Raw genomic sequence first — 10,151 nt, forward strand, 5'->3', positions numbered from 1 at the left:
GCAACAATGCTGACTGGCGCCATGGCACTACATGCCTTTGTATACACCTGAACCTCAATACTACAATCTTATCCTTGCAGTTGTGGTACCGGGGTTTTCTTTTAACACGTACAAAATGATTTTAAATGCTCATCACATAATTTTTCTAAAAGGAGTTAATGATCCAAGAAATCTAAGAAAAAATGGGGGCACGGTACACAGAGCTGATGTTTGCCTAAATAACTAAAAGAATCTGTTAACAATTGTTACATTTTGTTACCACAGAGTTAAAGTATATAGCTATCCCCTATTTCATTTTTAATTTAAATCAAGCACAAAAAATTAGATGCAGGTCATTCACCAGCTACCAACACTATGAAAACAATATGTTAGTGAGCACCCAAACGCTCTAGATTTTTCAGATAGAGAAAAGAAAGCAACCACATTAAAATTAATGAATACTTTAATGAATACTAATGCCTGAATTATAAAAACTAATAAAATGTAAACACAAAATAGAACCATAAGCACTGTCAGGTATATCATTCCTCTAAGCAGAAGGTGCCTGACCTTGACTGCAAGCATGCGAAATTACCCTGTATATGTCAGAAAAGAACCTCAGATGGTCGAAATTTCCGGAATCCTTCACTACGGCGTCTCTCATAGCCTGAGTCGCTTTGGGACGTTAAACCCCACAAACCAAACCAAACCAGAAATAAGCACATAAGAAAACAAGCTGGTTTAAAGTAAACAATCAGCTAGAAATCACTTATCTGTTAGACTTGGTTACTAGAAAACCAAATGTAGCTTCCACCATACATTGTGGGGTTTTGAAAAGTAGTAGAAAGACCTCTTCACATCACTACCATACAATAGGGCTTCAGTGTTCCTGCATCATCCCCCATCCTATCAAATGCAGCCTTATTCACTTGAAAAGTGTAAGGTAATCCAAGCAGGGTGTATATAAAGCATGCATGCACATGCACCTCAGTATGCTTCATCATAAAAGACCTCAATAGGAGAAAATGAAGCCCGATAGCGAAAGCCTGCAGCGTGAAGCACACGCACAAGAGCAGCATCTCAATTTCACTCTCAAATTTTGTTGTGAAAACCGGTGTTATGATCCCACAACAGTGTTTAATTTGTCTACACTAGCTGTACTACCGGTCCCACTATGTGCAGCAAAAGTTAAGGTAGGTCAGGTGCACCTTGGCACTGGCTACTTCCAAACTGAAAAGGCAAGTGCAAGCTTGGTCGTCTGCTAGTCCTGGCATCATGATCAAATTGCAGAGAGCTGCGTGCTGCCCGCATCCATGATAGCCAACATCCCGAACCACGCGAGTTTTCAATCAACTTACAATCAAGCGCTGCCATGAACCAGCCCCAGGCAACCACTACCAATACCTCCTAATACCAATGTCAAGAGTGCATCCCTAGGCCGCACACAAGCGTAATCATATTCTGTTCAATTTCAGTGGTACAATATGTCCCAAAGGTTGGCAGGCCAAGGCACTTGCAACCATAACAGCTGCAGAGCTGTACACTGACAAACACACGTCACTAGTTGCCTTTACAGCTAAGGATTTGGAAAAATTCTGCAATTACTCTCAGAAACACAAATTAACAAAGCAATTTTGCCAAAAAACGCATGCCAAACCTGAGTAACTTCAAAATTAAAGCTGTACAGTTCGCTATTCAAACATTCTGATGGCCCCAATTCCATGTACCTATAAAAGAAAGCATACTTGACATAAACCTATTCATAGGCAGTACTGAGTTTTGGATGTCAAGCTTCACCAGGACCGAAACTTGGCTCATCACACCCAAAGGACAGAACAATGAAAGTTTTCAATCTGGGTACTGTTACGCAGACTGCCATCTACTTGTCACTGTCTGTCTGCAACAGCATATCACATTGCTCCTTTCAAAACAGTGGTACACCCATTGTGCCGCTAGCTAAGGTGATCGGCGCACACAGCAGCGATACACAGCATGCAGTATTGTTTCTACACTGTCTCTCAGCTATGGTCTACAGGCACGAATCTACAACGCACGGTGCCAAGTAAATAAGCAGCAATTTAATGAGGAACCTAAGTAGCGAACGACAGTTGACACGCTCGTACGAAACGTTTGAAGGAACCGACTGGATTTATTCGAAGTTACATCTTCAAATCAAGAGCAGAGCATACGATGATGAGGGTGCAGGTAGATTGACAGCCAACCGACATAGCAAATTGAACGGTAACACACACTGATATCTCAGCTAAAAGCATCCGCGGATTAAACTGCGCGGTTTCATTAGATTGGGTATTACAGCTACCACTTGAGTACCATCATCCCTCCCCCAAGCACGATGCAATGTCACATCGTACTTCGGAGCACGATAATCTCGGATCTTGCCAATAACATTTGCCTAGGTTACGTTATGAATGGCGTAGGACAGAACAGAAACTAGTATGTTCACAATCCGGTTCTGTTCACAACCGCGCACACTGGAGCAGCTACCGCCACCTTTCCACAGGTGTGCTCAAGGTTACAGGTAGTACGGTACGGGGAAACTCGAGAGGCACTTGTATTCAGCGGCATGACATAATCCCAGTATCAAAATGACCAACATCCTATTTCTCACTGCGCATCAACTATTATTTGCCGCTTTTTGCATAATCAAACCGAAATGGACTGAATACAACAGATGCTGCAAAGCAATTTACACAGCTAAAGTCTCGTGCAGTGAACATGCTTCGAATTTCACTCCCTGCCATGTCCCCATGCAAGAATGTCACCTCTAACAATTTGCAGAACAAGGTATACACCATGATGACCATGATGAAAACAACTGAAAAGAACGGCAGCAAATGAATCACACAACTGCAACTGCAGTAGATTACAAGCAGTTGAGAAATCACAACTCCGGCAAGCACAGTGTTAGGCCTAGTACGCGTCAAAGAAGCGTCGCAACTTTCATAAAAATTGGACAGTTTCAGTTTGATCGAAAGTAATCAGAGGTGACGAAGCGGACGACAAGATGAGCATCTCCCAAGGCGAGCCGCGCGCAAACCACAGCAAAATGCGCCCGTATTTACCTCATTGAACCCGTCACTCCTCCTTACCTTGGCAGCCGAACAAGCCGACGAGCTGACCGCCGCACCGGAAATGTTTCGACCGGAAGTAGGGAGGCTCGCCCGCCAGCCCCACCTGGAAGGAAATCAACGTTGGAAGAAGTTGGCGGCTTGAGAATCGATATCGCATCGAAACTATAGAAAAACTAGCGAAACTTAGCCGGTCTTCTGTGTTTGTAGCGCCCTTTACAAATTTGGTAACGTTTTATGCAGACTAGTATTCACCGTTTACCCGGTTTACCTTTCCGAACGAAGTGCAATGCAAGGTGTTTGCATCGTCAAAAAGCAACGTATGCGAAATGCGTATGGTTTTAGCAATTTATTTACCGGCAAAATGCGAATATGCAGGCAGTTAGCACATTGTGCTCTAGCAGCGTGCTTAAAACGACAAGCATTTCACGCTCAAAAATAACTCCGTCGCGAGTGTCAGCAGTACTCGGCGCGTGCGACGGGCGGCTTGTGGAATAGCTGTTTACGGGCCCTGTCCCCTGTGTAATGCCATGGCATGCAAACGAAGTTAGTGGCTGCAGCTAAATGTCATGTAATGTAACTGCTTTGTATACTACGTGCACATATGTGGCTGAAACAATCGAAACGCGAGTGAAATTAAGGACATCACGAACGTGCAGTGTTTCACAAAAGTTTACAGTTCTTAGTGCATGGGGTTTAACGTCCCAGAGCGCGACTCAGGTTATGAGGGACGCCGAAGTAGAGGGCTCCGAATAATTTCGATCGCCTGCGGTTGCCTAACTGGCCCTGACATCGCACAGTACTACATGGGCGCCTTGCGCTTCGCCTCCACCGAAACGCGGCCGCCGCGACCGGGTCCAAGCCCGGGTTTTCCGGCTCAGGAGGCAAACCATGTGTTTTGTTAAAATTCAGTAACTGCGAAAGCATGGGCAAAGTAACAGATGGTCAAGCAAATATTATTGTTGCTTTAGACGTACTATGGGGGGGGGGGGGGGGGGGCAGTTCACCTGGATGCTCGCATTAATTAAGCCAAGTGTTGTGCCTGCGTTCATGGCGAATAAATTCTGTTCCGTTCGCAAAAACGAATAAAAATATGCAGTGTGAATATATCTATGAATAGAGGGTGTTTTCTTTAGCACTTTACATGCCCTTATTTAAGCCCTGTGCGAGATACGTCAGCGCGGTATGTGCAGGTGGATTGTACAGCAAGATGGACATATATAAGTGATCGAGTTGAGTGATCAGGCAATAATGTAACAAAATTAACCAATTAACTTTTTAAATTTTTGTTTTAGTGACCAACGTTATTTTAAGAAGATGAAGGCCCTCCACAGAAAAGTTGAGTTCAGGTTTCAAATTTTCATTATCGTCAAGGCAGTTCTAAACATTTTAATTAAAAAATACGCACATTTTAGCTCGTAAAGCTTGCTTCCCGGAATGGACCTTTTTACAATGGCACCGCTTTGTCTGTTTTATGCCTTAGAAGCAGTGAGCATTATTTCCGCGACGCCCAGCGACGCAGTTTTTAAATATATGTATATATGTATACACTAATGAGAGATGCAAACCGTAGGCGAGGCAAAAGAAAACGTGAGATTGTTTTCTTTTTCTTTTCTTTTTTTTTAATTTTTCCTATTCATTTAAAATTTAATAAAAGAAAACAATCCCGTACGTCTTCCTTGGCCTCGCCCGCCGACTGTAGCCATCTTTCATTCGTGTATGTCATAATGAAGCCCCGAGCTCATTTCCCTTTCAATTGTTTGCTTTATACATTCCGTTAACTTTCGCGGCTGGTATATACACGCGGCGGTGGCAATATTGTATCAAAACAACTGCATAAAACGGGTTGAGGAAGAACAAAATCTATTATGAACGATGTCTAAAGGCCTCGTGGCTGACTGTGTGAGCAGCTCCGCACTTTTTTAGCGCTTGCAGTAAAGATGCGCAGTATTGAAGCGTGCACGTTCAAGACGTAGGGAGAGTACCTATATGGTTTAAAATGTCAGCTCGGACAGAGCGTAAGCCGTGACTAACGTGTTTAGAGTGCACACGAAGGCGTCAAGGACGGCATTTTTCTAAACATTTCCCTCCAGAAGAACGATGTACCAGGCTATGGGAAAGCTAATTGATGTACCATTGGAAAGCCGGCGGGTACCCAGCGGCACAAACTCGGCACCGCCGAAGGCTAGACGGCACTATAGCCGTTCTTCCTTTGCGCAATATATCCGAGACAATATATTCATACTATGAATATATTGTATGGTCCACATGTATGGTCCTCTGGATGGTCCACATCGTATGCATAGATAGGTCCAATCCTGAGGTGATATGTTGTGCCTACAACGTATGCATACATACGGTAACTAACCCAAAAATCTGCGCAACAGAGAGGCTTAAATGTGGCACAGACACAAAATCCTGAAGAAAAAAAAAAAATCAGTTTTGCCAGACAAATGTATTTGTAACGGTACTCAGAACATTTGTGCGTTGTTTTCAGTGCCTCGCAATGGAGCATCGACTTGGCAAAAGATGGAACAAACAGAAAAGATATACACGAAATCACAAATCTGAAGCTTGACCGCAGCCGCCAAACGCCAAATGCGCAATCGCCTCCGAGTGCTGAGCGTTTGGTGAGCGTTAAATGCCTCCTAAGTGGAAATCCGAAACTCCGTTACTCCGTTAAAATCCGTTACTATACAACGAAGACAGTCGAAATGACGCACTCGAGGCAATGCACTATGGGGGTGCACTGATTATAATACCATGCTTGCAACTAAATTTCTTGGCTAATCTTCACGCGGCTACAGCCACGAAAACGCGGTGCAGGTACATTCATTGAAATTAGGGATTGTGTATACTACCGTTCATTCGTTCAATGAACTGTTAGTGTTCTCTCTCTCACCTGCTCAAAGGAATACGACCGCAGTTGACACTGGCTTGTGTGAAAACCACAGAAATAAAGTAGTATTTGTTATTATACTCTTACAGCTGTTTATAAATATATTTATTATAACCAATACCCTTTTGCAGACTCGTGAAAATTTTGTTGCGTGGTGAGGTCCTTGGAGTTTCGTCACCTAAATGCACACGGCGATTCCACACGCCAGAGAACACATTTTTTAATTCTATTCATTGCACCCAGCTCGTGGGGATTGCGTTATCGGAGCGACGCGGAACATGCAGCCGGTGCTGCTGTTTTGCTAGCTATACTTTGCCTTTAGGGAATGTGAAAAATTGAGGTGCACAGCCCTGTCTCCTAGTACCAGTTAGGGACCACCGCAACGGGGCTGTGCAGGGGAAAGGGGAAGAATAGATGACTCCGAGCTACTGTTGCCACAGCATCCGTTCCGTTCTCCCCATGTTGGTCTCGCGTCCCGATTGGGCCACCTCTTGTTGACGTAATGGGCTCGAAGCGAGGCCACCCGCGGGAAGCGAACGGGGTGGCCGCCAACGACTCGGGTAGGAGCAGGTGCGTACTGTTTTCCCTCTGGAATCCCCGGCTTCGGTCAGGGCGCCGCGGGTTGTGAACGCGCGCGCACCTTGCATGCTTGCTTGAGACCAGGCCCGAAAGGAGTCTGGCGCCCACCTGTGAGGCGCCGACGCCTTTGAGTTGGGAGGGCCTGGTTTGGCACGGTTCTCCGTCACCGCCGGCCAGTGCCGGTGGCGACGCGCGTTGAGCCATCGACGTGCTACCTGTGTCGTTGAGATGTGCTCCGCGCATCCCTCATCCTCCCTTGTCATGTGTCGCGCGCTCTTTTGACCCTCTGGTTAGCCGTGCGGCCTGAGAGCGTCCTTAGCTCCATTGCGGACGCGTGAGTGGCCTTTGCATCGTGCGCGCTGCGCCGCGGCCCGCTATCGGGTGTTGTTGCTGCTATGGGTTTGTACTGAGGTCTGGGGGATCAGTGCAGTGTTTGTAATACAGCTTTGTGTGCATTAAACATTTGTGCTTATAACTTGAGCTCTTGCTTCCTTCGGAGCGTAAGCGCAGGCGCGCAGTGCATGCTGACTGTGCCCTCGACTTTCTTTGGCCCGAACTCACGGTATATGGGTGAAGTGGCCGCGTACCATCCTACAGCAGAATACCTTTGAAAAATAGTCCCACAAGCATCAGCGTGGAAATTCATTTATTTCATTTAGACTTCCCATCCTATGTCAGAGGTGGCCATATTCTTTGGAAAGTGCCGCAACAGTCACTGCGTTCCAGGATATTTTTTTTTTTGTCTGTGTTTGCAGGATGTGCCTCGTTTCATGAAAATTCGTTGCGGGCTTTGTTACAGAAGGGCTGAGCGGGCCCAGGGCAGACCAAGAGCGAGATGATAATACAAGAGGGGAGACCTGTACGAATCTACTATCAGTTTTCCATTGCGCGTTCATTTGGTCCTCTGTCAGTGCACGGCTGCTGTTTGGTGACAGAGCGGCGGCTTTCAAGCGTACGTGGGAAACGACCGCACCATTGGCTAATTGCCTACTGCGACTCAGCATTGGCTGCATACCACGGCCAGTGGTTAGCCGGTGCATGCGGCGAGGGGCGATGACTATCGTGGACGGTGGGGCCCACTAACTTGTGATTTCTGTGACTGGATGGTGGTGTGCTTCCTCTGATGCGGCCGTAAACGCTAAACTCAATCAAAATTCGGCAGACGACATGCTTTAGTGTAGCTTTATAGTATCACGCATGAAATCTTTTTGAGTGAAGTTTTCGACATGTAGTAACGTTCTTTCTGCTGGTATTGCATTCGGCACGTGTGTGACGCGCGCGCCGCCGTCCTGCTATCCCCCCTAACCCCAACCCCACCAGGGAGGACTGGAGGACTGGAGGACTGGTAGGCACGCCCGGGCGCTTATTAGCAAACCATATCCCGTAGGAGCACTCAAGCAGACGACGCTCTGGCGCGTGATTCCTCTGAGCAGCGCCACCAAGCGACAAATAGTGGATATATTGTCTAAGCAAATAAGAACATATTTGAAGCCCACCGTTCCCGTCGTTTTGGTGGCTGAATGGATTAACACCACGCATCTCTTCACTGATGCCACTTAAATGTGCGTTCGACTCCTGTGTTTTATTGTTTTTTCTGAATGTTTTTTTTTTTTTCAATTGTCTTCACTGTAATTATATTCTGCCTTCAGTGAGCGTAGGTTACCTTTAGGTTGCGTTTATAGACACCTTTAAGTAACAATCGGTATGACAACAGTTACACTAAGCAATTACCTTTCCCACAATCATTTCATGCCTCAGTGAGTGTATGTTACCTTTAGGTTGCGTTCACTGACATCTTTCAGCAACAATCGCCCTTTACAGTGAGTGTATGTTACCTTTAGGTTGCGTTCACAGAGATCTTTCAGCAACAATCGCCGTTTAACTCGCTGAAAGCGTCGTCTGTTCCAGTGCGCCTATGGGATATGGTATGGCAATACGCCGCCCGGGCAGCGGCCGATGCCACTGGGATCTCGTACTAGGGACCCCTAGTGCTTGTGAGGACCATCTCGTTAAGGATTGATCCAATCATGCTTCCTGTACACACTTATTTGAAGTTATTAAATGTCTTTACCACCACCAACCGCTGCGCTGCAGCGCTAGCCTTGCAGTTGTGCTATCGCGCGAGCGCTGGCGCGAACTGAGCCGTGTATACGATGCTCCGCCCCGTTCTAATGCTTTTGCACTCTGCGCACACGCTGCCCGCTAAGAGTCTCTGTGCCGACGGCTTATGTTCTCTGTATACCTTCCACGCACTACCCGCCATGGTGGCTCAGTGGTTAGAACGCTCGGCTACTGAACCTGAGTTCCCGGGTTCGACACGACCGCAGTGTCCGCGTTTAAATGGAGGCGAAGCGTAAAAAGCGTCCGTGTGATGTGCGATGTCCATGGACGTTACAGGTTATCCCCTGGTGTTAGAAGTTATTCCGCAGCTCTACATTGCGTCTTCTCTTTCTCCGTTTCCTCCCATCGTCTCTCCTTCCTTCACGGCGCGGTTAAAGTTCAGGTGTCCACCGAGAAGTGAGATATATAGTCACTGCGGTTTTCCTTTCCTTTCAACATAGCCGAATTTCATTTCCTCACACGCCCTTTCCACTTCAACGTCCTCTCCGCGGCTGTTTCCTGGCTCCGAAGCTGCTGCGGTCGCGAATTCTCTCTCCACTTAGGAGCGCCGTCGGAATCGCAAAAAGTGGGGAAGGATCTTTGGTACCACGACGCCGACTACAACTTCTGGTTTTGTCGTATGAGATAATTTTTTGCTTCAAAAAGCAAAACAAAAAACCACAACAAACAAATGGGTAATGACTTCTCACGGAATGCGGAGTCTGAGAGGGTGCAGTAGCATCTGCAAGCTCGTGGGTCATGTCTCGGGCTAAACGACGCCATGAGAAAGACGTGGAGGTCTAGTGGTGAGGTAGTTAACTTCCTCATATGAAAGAAGCATCGAATATTTATGGGAATCATCCAAGGTGGGGTAGATTTGTAATAAGGGAGTAATTATCATTGACATCCGTCCAAGTGCAGCCATACGGCTGCAAAGGAAATCTCTACAGCTTTCTCAGAAACTTCGTAGTTAAAGAAAAATTCGTCCTAATCAGGGGATCGAACCCGGGACCACCGCCTTTCTAGGCCAATCGCTCTAGCAACTGAGCTAACCAGGACCTTTTTTTTTTTTCTTTATTGCCTGGTCTTGACACATTGCTTTTCACGTGAACAAAATCAACAAAAATCACTCAAATGCTATTTGCATGCGCTATTTACACATGACACACTAAACCTGACGCATACACCACAAAGGCTCTAGTCTTGAGAGCCACTCGGGAGGTTCTGCTGCAGCTTTGTGGATTGCCAAAAACTTATCCACGCTTTCCAGAAAATAAATTCTGGCAGGCCGTGCATCTTTATCGCAATGGTAACCCGCCATCCTTGAGCGCCATATACAGTGTAGGCCCATGAGCATAATTAAATCAAATGGTACCCCATCCTCACTTTCTACGCATAAGTATCGAATGACATGCGGGTCTAGCGGAAAGACTGAGCTAACCAGGACGGTCAGGCCCATTCTTGTCCATGCGAGATAGTAGCCAATAATGCTTGTAGCACGAATA

The 10,151-nt window shown here is 46.4% G+C and overlaps 1 protein-coding gene across 3 annotated transcripts in view; it reads right to left on the bottom strand.

Annotated features, from left to right (window-relative positions):
• LOC146206090 (oxysterol-binding protein-related protein 6-like) overlaps nucleotides 1-10,151 on the bottom strand; it is a 79,674-nt gene that overhangs the window by 51,148 nt on the left and 18,375 nt on the right. For 2 of the 3 annotated variants that reach the window (XM_084590740.1, XM_084590742.1), the window contains exon 2: nucleotides 3,090-3,174. The gene's annotated coding sequence lies outside the window, so the exon portion shown is untranslated. Of the gene's footprint in view, nucleotides 1-3,062; nucleotides 3,175-10,151 lie in introns of all 3 variants that reach the window. The other variant, XM_084590741.1, reaches the window with a different exon arrangement.

The sequence above is a fragment of the Amblyomma maculatum genome, chromosome 1, assembly GCF_055883805.1.
Source record: "Amblyomma maculatum isolate TAMU_Amacu chromosome 1, ASM5588380v1, whole genome shotgun sequence".
Lineage (NCBI taxonomy): Eukaryota > Metazoa > Arthropoda > Arachnida > Ixodida > Ixodidae > Amblyomma > Amblyomma maculatum.